At 38.1% G+C, this 13,672-nt stretch overlaps 1 long non-coding RNA gene across 1 annotated transcript in view; it reads right to left on the bottom strand.

Annotated features, from left to right (window-relative positions):
• Nucleotides 1–13,672, bottom strand: part of LOC141971426 (uncharacterized) — a 243,196-nt gene that overhangs the window by 182,347 nt on the left and 47,177 nt on the right. Inside the window, exon 2 of the long non-coding RNA XR_012635278.1 lies at nt 9,963–10,081. This is a non-coding gene — a long non-coding RNA (uncharacterized LOC141971426). The remainder of the gene's footprint in view (nt 1–9,962; nt 10,082–13,672) is intronic.

The following is a 13,672-nucleotide window of genomic DNA, read 5'->3' as shown; positions in this document are numbered from 1 at the left end:
GAACAAAAAAAGGTTTATTCACTCATTTTAAATAATGCACTTATAATATTCCAATAATATTCTCTAAACTTAACATTAACTGCTATTTTGCCAGGTAATAAGCTGATAAACAAAAACATCCATTCTTAAGGAACTGAATGTAACAAAAGCACACAGTCAACAGACTTCCTTTTCAACAAAATCTAAAGCACTAAACAAATATACACAGAAACAACAATGCTACATAACTCCTCTCTTCTTAAAGCACACTTTTTTCCTGTCTCAAGTGTATACAGAAGCAGATTAGACTTTACATGAAGTGCTTGTGAATTTTCATGAGTTTTAGAAAGCTGATAATTCAGCATGAAACAAAGCCAGAACTACCTATGAAGATCATCCTGATCTTAAGTGGTGTGGCCCATTGCTGATTTATACTTACACTGGTTTGCTAACTCTGCCAGATTATACGCTGTACATATAATGTAAACAATGTGATTGAGGAAGTGGATTTAAAATACTAATTTACATAAAATTTGAACACAGATCTCTTGAAACGAGATTACAGACTTAGTTAAAACACACTTCCACCTTCCCTCTGGCAAGGGTGTATCTTTGAATACCAGAACCACAGTTACATGAGGGTTTTTTTAAATTTAATTAACCAATATAAAATATTTCTCAATGGAGAATAACATCTGCATTTCTTCCAGTTCTGTCACTAAAAAACACAGTCTAACTTTTGCTTTTAAAGTAGTGCTCATGAAAAAAAAACTTTTACATACTACACGGTGCATATTAAAATATTTCCCTTATCAAAATTTATGTTGATGACATCAGGATTAAATTTTAAGATTTTTCATTCTTCTATAAATGTTCTACTTTCTGTTTCAGGATGGAAAAAATGATCTTCCTACTAGTCCCCTACATACAAGGGGACATCAACAGAAAAAAAAAAAAAACAGATTGGGTTTTTTTTCTAACCTGTTTCAAGTAATTTTAAAACCCAGGATCTTATTTTATTAATTCCAGAAGACCTTTTAAATACCTAGAGGTCACCATGTGGTGAAAAGCTGGGAGAAAACCAGTATCAATGCATCCGTGAAGAGGCCAGTCACCATCTTAGCTTGCACAGTCTCTTCAGCTAGCTCAAGCAGTGCCAGCCCAAAGTTGCAGAGGTATAAAGCAAGAAACCCCCCAAAAAAACAAAGGAAGAAATCAAAATACCCATGTTACTCCTTCCTATTCTTCATGTTTTCAGGCAGGGGAGAAAAGGAGCCCTCTACGTCAGTGACCAGCTAGAGTGTATGGAGCTCTGCCTGGGGATGGATGAGGAGCCAACCGAGAGCTTCGGAGTGTCTGGATTAAAGGGAGGACAGGAACAGGAGACGTTATAGTGGGGGTCTGCTACAGGCCACCCAACCAAGAAGACCAAGAGGATGAGGCCCTCTATAAACAGATAGGAGCAGCCTCACATTCACAAGCCCTGGTCCTCATGGGGGACTTCAACCACCCTGATATCTGTTGAAAGGACAGCACAGTAGGGCATAAGCAATCCAGGAGGTTGCTGGAATGCGATGATGCTAACTTCCTTCTCCAAGTGATGGAGGAGCCAATGAGAAGAGATGCTATGCTGGAGCTTGTTCTTACCAACAAGGAGGGGCTGGTGGGGAGTGTGAAACACAAGGGCAGCCTTGGCTGCGGTGACCATGAGATGGCGGACTTCAAGATGATTAGGTCAAGGTAGCTTAAGGAGAGCAGACTTTTTCCTTTTCAGGGATCTATCTGCTTGGGCAGAGTACCATGGGATAAATCCCTGGAGGGAAGAGGAGCCCAAAAAAGCTGGTTAATATTCAAGAATCACCTCCTTCAAGCTCAGGAGAAATGCATTTTGACAAAGTGGAAGTCAGGTAAGAATGACAGGATGTTTGCATGGATAAACAAGTTGCTTCTGGACAAACTCAAAAACAAACAAGAAGCCTACAGAGGGTGGAAACAAGGACAGGTAGACTGGGAGGAATACAGAGAAACTGTCTGAGCAGTCAGGTATTGGGTTAGGAAGGCAAAGGCCTGACAGAATTAAAGCTGGCCGGGGACATGAAGGGCAACAAGAAAAGCTTCTACAGGTACATTGGTGATAAAAGGAAGAGTAAGGAAAATGTGGGCCCTCTCCACAGGGAAAGGGAAATGGGAGACCTGATTACATGGGATATGGAGAAGGCTGAGGTTCTCAATTACTTTTTTGTCACAGTCTTCAATAGTAAGGGCTCCAGTTTTGCAGAAAGCAAAGGCAGGGGCTGGGAGAATGAATATCACCCACTGTAGAAGAACAAGTTTGAGAGCATCTAAGGAACCTGAAGGTGCAAAAGTCCATAGAACCTTATGAGATGCATCCAAGAGTCCTGAGGGAACTGGTGGATGAAGTGGCTAAGCAACTGTCCGTCTTGATGACTCATGACATGCTGGTAAAGTTCCCGCTGACTGGAAAAGGAGAAACATAACCCACATGTTTAAAAAGGGGAAAAAAGAAGACCCAGGGAACTACAGATCAGTCAGTCTCACCTCTGTGCCCAACAAGATCATGGAGTGGATCCTCCTGGAAACTATGCTAGGGCACATGGAAAATAAGGAAGTGATTGGCAACAGCCAACATCGATTCACTAAGGGCAAAACGTGCCTGACAAATTTGGTGACCTTCTACGAGGGCGTTGCAGCACTACTGGATAAGGGAAGGGGAACTGACATCACCTATCTGGACTTGTGCAAAGCATTTGACACTGTCCCACACCACATCCTTGTCTCTCAATTGGAGAGACATGGATTTGATGGATGGGACACTCAGTGGATAAGGAATTGGTTGGATGGTCACATTCAAGGAGATACGTTCTACGGCTCGATGTTCAAGTGGAGACCGGTGATGAGTGGCATTCCTCAGGTGTCGGTATTGCTGTTTAACATCTTTGTTGGTGACATGAACAGTGGGATTGAGTGTACCCTCAGCAAGTTTGCTGACGACACCAAGCTGTGTGGTGCAGTCGACACACTGGGGGGAAGGGATGACATTCAAAAGTTCAACAAGGCCAAGTGCAAGGTCCTTCACATGGGTCAAGGCAATCTCAAGTACAAATACAGGCTGAGCAATGAGTGTATTGACAGTAGCCCTGAGAAGAAAGACTCTGGGATATTAGTGGATGGAAAACTGACTATGAGCTAGCAACAGGCACTTACAGCCCACAGAGGTAACTGTATGCTGGGCTGCATCAAGAGCAGTGTGGCCAGCAGGTCAAGGAAGGTGATTCTCCCCCTCTACTCTGCTCTCATGAGACTCCACCTGCAGTGCTGTGTCCAGTTCTGGGGCCCCCAACATAAGAAGGACATGGACGTGCTCAAGCGGGTCCAGGGAAGGCCATGAGGATGATCAGGGGACCAGAACACCTCCCTTATGAGGACAGGCTGAGAGAGTTGGAGTTGTTCGGCCTGGAGAAGAGAAAGCTCTGGGGAGATCTTTCAGCGGCCTTCCAGTATTTAAAGGGGCTACAGGAAAGATGGGGAGGGACTGGTTATCAGGAAGTGTAGTGATAGGGAAAAGGGTAACAGTTTTAAACTGAAAGAGGGTAGATTTAGATTAGCTATAAGGAAGAAATTCTTTACTGTGAGGTTAGTGAGACACTGGCACAGGTTGCCCACAGCAGCTGTGGCTGCCCCCTCCCTGGCAGTGTTCCAGGCCAGGCTGGACGGGGCTTTGAGCAACCTGGGCTAGTGGAAGGTGTCCCTGCCCATTGTGGGGGGGTGGAACTAGATGATCTTTAAGGTCCCTTCCAACCCAAACCATTCTGTGATTCTATCTTAGCCACAGGATTGCCCAGGATGAAAGGAGAAAGGGAGAGCAAACAAGCCTGTTAATGAGCACTCTCATCACTGCCTCTGAAGAGCACGGTCCTCCTATGCATGAACTGAGTCTCTCTGCTTCAACAGTCTGATCAAAATTGGGTATCTTTATTTCAGTGGTGATGTCTAGTATCTCTAATTTCATGGGCAGCTTCATCTGATACTACTTAAAACTCGTTTAACAAATAAACTTTCAGAGATGGATATGACTAACAACTTTATCAGCTTTTTCATTTTCTCACATATCCTTCCCCCTTCTCCATAGGGGATGGTGAGGCACTACACCTTTAATGTATCAATCATGCTTGCACAGCAAAAAAAGGGAATAAGCTTCTGCTGACATTTACCTGATTTAGCTTAATCTAGCAAGTGTGGATGGCAGCGGCAGAAAAGACAGAGGCGTTGCTTTTGGCACCTGTGCTGACAGCTTCCTGGGTACTCCAGGAACACCCTGATTGTGTTTCCCTTGATACTATTCTCCAACTTGACTAGGCGTAACTAGCCATGAATCTGCTACATATGCTGTTAGATTTACTAATTTTTCCTAAACAATTACCTTCTAGAGCAATTAACAAAACATAATGCACTGTTTCTTTCAGGTCACACACTTTCATACTTTACAGGCTCTCCAATACTTCTGTCTCCCAACACATAAAGAATCTGAATACAAAACTCTACGTTTCCAATAACATGGAGTATATTTTCCTGGAGCTTTTGTGGGGAGAAGATCCCAAAGAAAAAAAAAAAAATCAGCACAAAATTTGAAATCTAGGTTTAGTTCAAGCATCTAATAACTAGTTAGTTCAATATATTACATACCTATTTATCCTTGAGGATTTGGACCTTGTTGAAGACAAAAAAGGTTTAATTTTGAAAGATACGTATCTGGCACATGTAACTTCCTACTCTAGGAGGCCCTATGTGATTTTTAATTTCTGCTATGCTGACAAAGCAAAATTGGACATCTGTGAGGGGTGTAAGGAATACATTCTCTATAGTCGAGCTTAGTGTTCCCTAGTTTTTAAAACTCCAAAGTGCAAGGCAGTTCTGCATTTTCTGTGATATATTACAGAAAGTATTTTCAAATTAATTCATTAAATTATTTTAAAATTATCAGCTAAAATCAATATACATTTACAGTGAACAGTGACAGATCTGGATACAAGGATAAGAACAAACAGCAAATGGTTAGAGCTGGTTTTCCAAAGTATGAAAGAGAAGTGTAGGTTAGTTGTGTGGTTATCATCTGAGACAACTAGTACTGCAAGAGAATAGGAGATTACTGAGAAAGTGGGTCCTGCAATACCTGATGGTCAACAAGCAGGCAGATGTCATACATCTATAACATCTATTCTACACATAACTCCTAATTAGGTGAGAATGGTGGGTGCTCAACTCATAAGGGGTGACTTGCTGCAAGCAAAATGTTAGAGAATGATGGTTTACACCTAGGTTTCTGACATCATAAACCTAACATAGGAGACAGCACACTCTGGAAAAGAAATTTAGGCTTATCCCCTCTGGATGCTGCTCTACAGTCAACTACTGGTTTGTCTCCAGATGTCTCCTGGGTCAGCCAGCAACCACAGCAGCCACTACCAATTGAAGTGATCAATTCCCGCTCCCTTGCTGCAGTTCCTCTGGTGGTGAGAAAATTGTGCCAAGCTACAGGGATGCTTATCAAAATAGCTAAATGCATGATCCTGGGAAGCTCTGTATCACAAAGCTTTTTAAGGTTACTGACAGGGATCAACTTTGCCATTCTTCTTTAGGGATGTCCTTGGGAATCTCTTCTAATGAATTATTTGAAGGAATTTCTGTGATAGCAGAAACTCTATAAACCTATGAGTAAGGCAGCAATGAGTGAAGTTAGTGCACCTAATCAGAATTGGACTCAAAAGGTACAGTAGGAAACAAGATTAGGTGATAAATCACTTTTTATTGCAAATTTGTAAAAGGAAAAGAAAGAAAGAAGGAAAAATTCAATAAAATTGTCCAGCTAGCTAAAAGCTCAAGCAAACAGGAGTAATAGTCCAAGAAATGGCTGCATCCAAATTGCATAAGTCAAACAAGGGCATAAATCAAAGAAGTTAAAGTAAATAAATGTGAATAAAAGTACATAAGATTTTTAAATTAAATCAGAAAATCATGTGTTTAATTCTGAAGGGAACAGCGTGTGCCAGAATATTGAGTTATACATTGCTTTATTGAAGAGTAGGTCAAGATCTTATCAGCTCTATTATGAGGAATGTCAATAAAAGGCTGTGCGATGATAAAATGTTTAATTAAAAATGAACATTGTGCAACATATGAACTCTTTGTGTTATACAGAAAAAAGAGTCAAATGTATTATGTTCTCCAAGTTACAAATTGTACTGAATCATTTTCCCTCCATCAAACATTCTTATCACTATGAAATCATGCATAAAAATAGATTTATTTATATTGGCTCCTTTACAAATTAGTTTAAGATTATCTATCTCTGGGGTACTTCAAATACTTTGAAAGTCTAGGGCAACTGTGATGAGAACACTAGGGTCTTGTTTTCTTGTATTCCAGTTGGGCAAGTGGTATGCTTTGGCAAATTAATTAACAATGCAAAGCCTTAATACTGATTCAGTGAGTTGATCAAAAAGTAACAGGAACTACCAAAATTAAATATTTTTGTTTATGTCATATAATACACATGCATACAATATCACTGCAATAAACACTTCCAGCAACTCCATAGAGAAGGTAACAAAACTATGACACCAGGAAGAACATGCAGAATGAAATGCAGCAATACCCATGGCAAACAGACATCATGTTTCCTCCCTGCTGAAAATAATCTTACCCCCCACCCTCTTTGCAATGCTAACCATCTTAAACAAGAGGAAGTGCTAATGCAAGGATACTTATTTATGGGGTAATGTCTCAGCAATGGATTTCAAGCTGGAAAGTATGCTTATACATAGTTGTAAAGGAATGAAGCAAAATGCAGGGAGAATAAATTGGTAAATTATCACCATAGGACTAGGCAATAAATGGCTTAATCCCTTCATGGCCTTTCATTCTGGCATAACTTTTTATAACAAAGCATAACAAGACCATTCTTATGGACACTTTGGCCTGAATCTTTAGAAGAGAAGATTTTTTTAAATACCTCTACCACTCAGCTTCAAACCCCCAACATCAATAGACATATCTGCATACATATGCATACGCATACATACACTGCCCAAACTTTTTACCGCTGTAATTCTAAAAACCCAGCCCAAACTGGGAGGGATTTTTAATGAAAAACATTGTAAGTTTCCTAAAACAAGGTCTACCACTAGAATGGAACTTTCAGTAGGAGCTGATGAATGAGCTTAATGAACCTGAGATACTGAAACAGAGAAATCAAATATCAGATGAGAGCACAGTCAGCATGTAAACATCTGTCCATTTTTCCAAAGCAGTTAATATTTGCATTAAGAAAACATCCCAGAATCACAAAAAGCTTTGATGTAGCATTCATGTTTTCAACAATCAAAATTTAGCTCCATATATCACACACCAATTTCAGTATACTCGTACGCTTGCTCTATACGAGTGGAATACAGTAGAGCAAAGAGCAGTTAAACAGCACATCAGTCGATAGAGAAAAAAAATTATGTACAAAATAAGAATTCTGATGCTCTTTAGTAGAAGATTTTGTAATTTATGAATGACCTGTGGGTGATACATGCTCCAACTGTAGGAGTATGAAAGACTCTATTACTAAAGCAAGAATAATACTTAAGAACAACTTTTTACCCATGGACAAAAATAAACTCAAATCAAAAAAACAGTTGGTAAAGGAAAATCCACAACACGCTCAAGGAAAGAGTTTGTGATTGTAGAAACTGGCAATATTAAAGAACTATTAAGTGATCTAGTCTTTCCTCTCAGAGTTAAGCCTTGTTTCTTGCAGTCCATTTTATAGCCTTCAACAAGCAGAATAGTTTTATATTGTATCTTACCTGTAGGACTGCCACCCCATCCTTTGGGAAATTATTCTGAAGTCCTTTCTTTCCTTTTATCAGGCAGTATTTCCTGAGAGTCAGTTTATAATTACCCCTAACAATACTGTCATATTTAAGGATAGAAAAATACGGGTATAGAAACCTGTTTTTCTTTGAACATAGGATCCCCCAAATCAAGTCCAAATAAACTTCAATAAGAGAGAATTATTACCTAAGAAGCAGATTTGGTAGTAATATTGAAAACTAAGTCCTCAGAGGAGGTCTAGTTAGAGGCATGAATAGAACAAATCCTTCACTAGGAGCCAGCAGAGATTCCCAGGGTCATGGCCTAGCTGAAGTTAAGAGAAAAATTCCTACTGATTTCAATGGGGACAGGATATCATCCCCATATTTTATTCATAGAATATCATCACAAATGGTAACTACAAATGAAGCATCATGAGGCAAGGTGCCTATAATTCATGTTTTCTTCTACTGTAATAGCCAAGACCTCTCCCTGAACTCCAACGGAGGCAAATTAGTTCCGCATGTCAGATACCAACTGTAATATTTTCCCTTACACTTGGTACACAATGAGGGGATACAGTACAGCATAGAGCAATTAATACATTTCTTTTTGTGAAATAATGCATGACAGAACAATTCAGAAAAGATGTCGCTCACTTGAAAGTGGTGAGTTGGTAGTCCATGAAGAACAGAAGTAGGAAAAATAATCAATGGAAAATAAATAAATTAAGCCCCCCTAGTGTCTTACATCTTCCTAGTGGTTGCCTTACTTGCTTCATTTCAACCCTTCTTTCTTTGCAGTTCTCGAGGGTACCCCCACTTACAACATCATCTCTGAATCTGGGATTACAATCTGTCACAATCCAAACCGAATCAGGTCTGGTTGTATTGTTCCTTGCAACAGAAATCTAATATATAGGATAGGATGGCTAAGCATAGGCAACTAGTGCATTTTGCATACCCTATGGTATCCTGCCAAGGGCTCAGCTGCCATTCCAGATGGTTGTGGGTCTATTGCAGGTTTTGTGTCATATTTACCAGTCCCATGTTTAAGTAACAAACTCTCACCTCAATATGCCTCTTACTAGTGAAAAAATAGTAAACTGAAACCAATGTCTTTAGGCAGTATCTATTCATTGCACTGAACTTTGACCGAAGATGATGTACATAACTAATATGCAAGCGTTTCTCAAAATCACTCTCATTAAAGTATCCTATTAGGAAATAATGTTGGCTATAGAACACTAATTAAGATATGCTATTTCTGACAACACATGCACAGGGACTACAGAGTATACTTGTAGTCACAAGTAATAGTCACAACATCCCAAGAATGATTTGGAACAAAACTATGAGACTAATGAAAGCTTACAGAACACTGTAGCCCAGTATAACACCTGGATGCATTAATAGCTCTGTTTGGTAGATACCAACACAGAGGAAGCCACCAAAAGCAATGACAAGTCAAGGTGAAGTGAAACATGGACCCAGGACAATACCCTATTTTCACAGCTGTCCCTCTCCATTGTCATACTTCTACAATTACCCTCTAGCACTTCTTTCAGGGTTTGCTAATCAAAGGGTCCTCTCCAAGCAAAAGTCTTTTTCCCAGTTTCTCCAGTTCTAAGATTTTCATATATATTCTTTTTTGCTTTCCTAGCTCCAATTTGCTCTAACCCATTTTTTTGCAACATCATGTTGAAGAAAGACTGTATGCACTTAATTCTTCTGCTGATATTTCAATAGTCTTTAAAACTACAAGCTATGAATTTTGTCCATTATAGAAATCATTGATATTATAGACATTATTTTGTCCTCACCATTAATGATAAGAATTAAAATACATCCTTTTATTTCCTAGTTTCTGTTGCTGATCATGAATGCTGGGTTTTGCTGCAATGCAACGGTGATACCTTGAAAGTAACTTATGCTGAGAATTTTAGAGGTAAAACCAAGTAACAGCAGCAACAGCTGTGAGATCAATGACATTTCTCCAAAATTTAGAAGACTTAAAATACCTATTTGACTTCATTTATATTAAATAAAAAAGCAATTATGAAGAACGTCATCAAGCCCTGCCTTGTGAAAAAGAAAGAAACCTACCTTATTGCAAGAGACCTCTTTCATTTGCCAGTACTAAGTGCTGCATGTGGCATCACCAGAAGAATGAGGCATCACACAAGATAGAAGCTGACATCTACAGAAATTGCTACTTTCCAAGCCTGTAACATAAAGACAATGCACAGTTCTTTCAGAAACAATGACTGTAAAAACACTGAACTTTGTAATTCCAAGATTATTTTTGTTCAATTCATTCCTGTGAAAGTCTGATGTTTTAGAAGGAAAAACAAACAAAAAAACAAACAAAAAACAAACAAAAAAAATAAAAAAATCTCCTCAACCTGGAAAACTTGACATCTAGAGTTCAAGCCATGTTTTTATGGCTTATGTATCATTATCAATAAACTCGATCTAGTATAATAAAGTGCCTTTCTTTGAAAAAACGATTTTTGCCATTTAGAAGACATGGTTACTTTGGTTTATAAGCTTTCCTGTATTTGCAAAGTTTACAGTATACAGTAGAATGTTGAATACCATGGTAACAATTTCAAAATATGCAGCTATCATAGAAGTGTGAAGATAAGCATTGTGGAATTAGACATAAGTGAACTAAAGAGGTCTATGTATGTCAAATTGAAGGTCAAATTATGGGAATGTCATTAATTTTTCTGATAATGCATTAACCAAAGTGGAAACTGACTTCTGCTCCTAAATCCACATGGACTTGTATACAGCTAATATTAACACACACAGAAAAGGGAAGTGGAGAAAGAGGAGTTGATTATTAAAGAACAAGCAGAGACCATAAGGAATACAAACCCCATTAAAAAAATATATAAAATTTATAAACATTATTTCCAGGCATTCTCTTCTCACAGTCATCAGCAGATCTTGAGCCAAATTCAAGATAGTTTGTAAACACGCATAACTTCAATAGAGTGACAATCAAGCTTACAAGAGACTAATTTAATCCTTTATTATATAAAGTACTGATGACTTCATATATCCCTTACCCTCTTTGTTTGGAGTAGCAGAACCTCACTAGCACACTCTCTTAACTAAAGGTATGCAACATGGGTAAAGTATATCATTTTAAGGCAAGAAAAAAATATCTTGCAAAAAAGTGTTTTTCTGAGTTCGAAGTTCTTTTAGGGACTGAAGACAGAAAATAAGTACTTTCAGTATATTGTTCTAAGAAGTTTGTGAAGCAAGTGCTTACCTGCAGAACACAAATAAAATCTTTTCGTTATAATTGATTTGTCCAATAATTAATTAATTATTTTTCCAAGGCAAATGTCTTTTTCGATTGAAAGTAATACATATTTTAGGCACACAAAAATACAAAGCAATTGATCTCAATATAGTATACATCCCTTCCATTAACCTCCAGTGTTGAATTATGTCTGTATATGTTTATCATGTCGGGGTATCTACTTGTATGGATACATATATGATTACAAGACAAAACCTCAAGAGACCCATAGTTCAAAATGTCAGTGATGCACATACTGTAGATGAGTAGGTCCAAACAAGAAAATGAGCCTGGCATGCTTCTAATAGTTTTTCATTAGCATACACAGAAATCCCCACAGGCAAAGCACAGATAAAATTATTTGGTTTCGACTACTTTTTGCATAACATTGTTAACCCCTGAAATACAGATTTTAATGCAATCAGGAGCTGGCACTGGTTTTGTTATGCAGTTTATGGAATAAATTGATAAGTCAGTCCCTCAACTTGTAGCTATTCAATACAAAACTCAGTAGTTGTACCACAGTATTACATTCTCCTTCAGTCCACACAGCTTTAACCTTGTTAGGAAAGGGTATATAACTATGTACCATAAAGAAAAAAACCCACATAATTAATATCTCTACAACTACTTTGCATAACACAATGTCCCTATTCACTTTCACAGTGATAGTCAATCTTAGGAACAGGCACAGGAGAATAGCCTGAAACGTGTATTACTGCCCTAAAAACAATGAGAGCTTTCAGGGAATAAACGTTTATGCACAATGTTTGATACAAATTCCTCTCTGTCAAGGAACTCTGATCTACTTTAAATATGCTGAAACGGGGTCCCATCATCACTCTTTACTTCATAGCTGAGCAAATCTGGCATTTAATATATAAATGATGAAAACAAAATATGAAAGTCCATAGAATAATAAATTATAATGTTCAAAATTATCAAGTGTAAGGTATGCTACCAGGGACTATAGCACACCTATCTCAAATCAACCTCTTGTGCATGGTCAGAAGTAGAGCTACAATGGAAACAAAAATTTTTGTTCCTAAAGCAAAACAAAACCAAACTCTGTGAGAGACAACAGAACCTATGGGAGGGGGAAAAAGTACCAAACCAAAATCTTATGATACTGAGACTTCACATGCTAAACATTATCACAGTTCTTCTCTTGGATAGGGAATGAGATTTATTTAAGGTAAGTACAATAGGAACAAATTGCCATGAAATATCCATATCCTGATGCCTTCCACATTTAGGCAAAGGAGTAAAACATAACAGTTAAATAAAATCTTCAAGCCCTACCTAAGAATTCTATGGATTGAACCTTTTCCTAAAGGAAAGATGCAGTAAATTTCTTAACACAACCAAGCCCTAATTTCAAACAAGCTAGTGGCCAGTCCTGTATTATTCTCTTCCAGAAGTGAAACATCAACACCATGCTCTCAGGGCTGCATCTTCTCAGCCAATCACCAGAGCAGCACCAAAGGAACTGAAGGCTGGTCTTTTTCCAACGTGTACAGAAAAGAAAGGAAGATCACAGGTCTGTCCAAAAAATTTCGTATAAATAGGAAGAGTGGATATTCTGAAATACATTTTGTACAGTGCTGAACAGTCGTCATTGGCTGAACAGACATTATAGTGCTCTTCCCCTTTTCCAAGAACTGGTGTGACAGACCCAACAAGTAACTATGAAGAATGCTAACATTCAAAACTACTTGAGCCAAGTTGACTGATTTTATGATATTTACAACTAAGAACATTGTTTGTCACTTTGATTATTGTCTCAGAATACATCAAATGAGAGTACAAACTGCAGTCTTTCATGACTATTAATTATAAATAATTTGGTACTAAAATTCAACAGAGGAGAGCTTACTCAGAAAATAAGAAAAATAATGTTAAATTAGAAGTGAGCTTTTTCTTCATACACAATCTGGAAGTTTATGTGCTATTAATGCACTTTGGACTTTCAATACTCCATCACATTGCAATGTGTTCCTATTCCAGCTTCAGAATGAGTTAACAGAAAATGACAACATTCATTTAGTCTGCTTGATCTCTGGTCTTTAACTTGGGGTGGTTCTTCGGAATATCAATTTGTTATGGAAAGCACCATCCTTCCTTTTGGCCTCATTATTTATCTATTGGTTTCCTATGAACATTAAAAACATATTGACTACAAGCATGAGCCATCAAATGTATCATCTCCATGTTGCACCACTTTTCATATGAGGCAACCCAGCAGCTGAATTTGTCTGTTCTAGTTAGGAAATAACCCTCACAGAGAGTGGATGGGCAGAAATGAAACACTCTGCCACTAATCAGAAATAACTTGCATTTCTACACTGCTATAAATGGATGATTCTAATTTGCATTACTGCTCTCTCACCTTATTCTGAGATTTGTATAGATAAATTGAACTTTAATGACCTGGACGAATCTGTAGCATAATAAAAGCACAGCAGGCAAAAAAAGTTCCTACTGCACTAGTCTGAACATG

Source organism: Athene noctua, chromosome 1 (assembly GCF_965140245.1).
Source record: "Athene noctua chromosome 1, bAthNoc1.hap1.1, whole genome shotgun sequence".
NCBI lineage: Eukaryota > Metazoa > Chordata > Aves > Strigiformes > Strigidae > Athene > Athene noctua.
The sequence above is the reverse complement of the archived record's forward strand: the minus strand, read 5'-3'. Positions and strand labels throughout refer to the sequence as shown.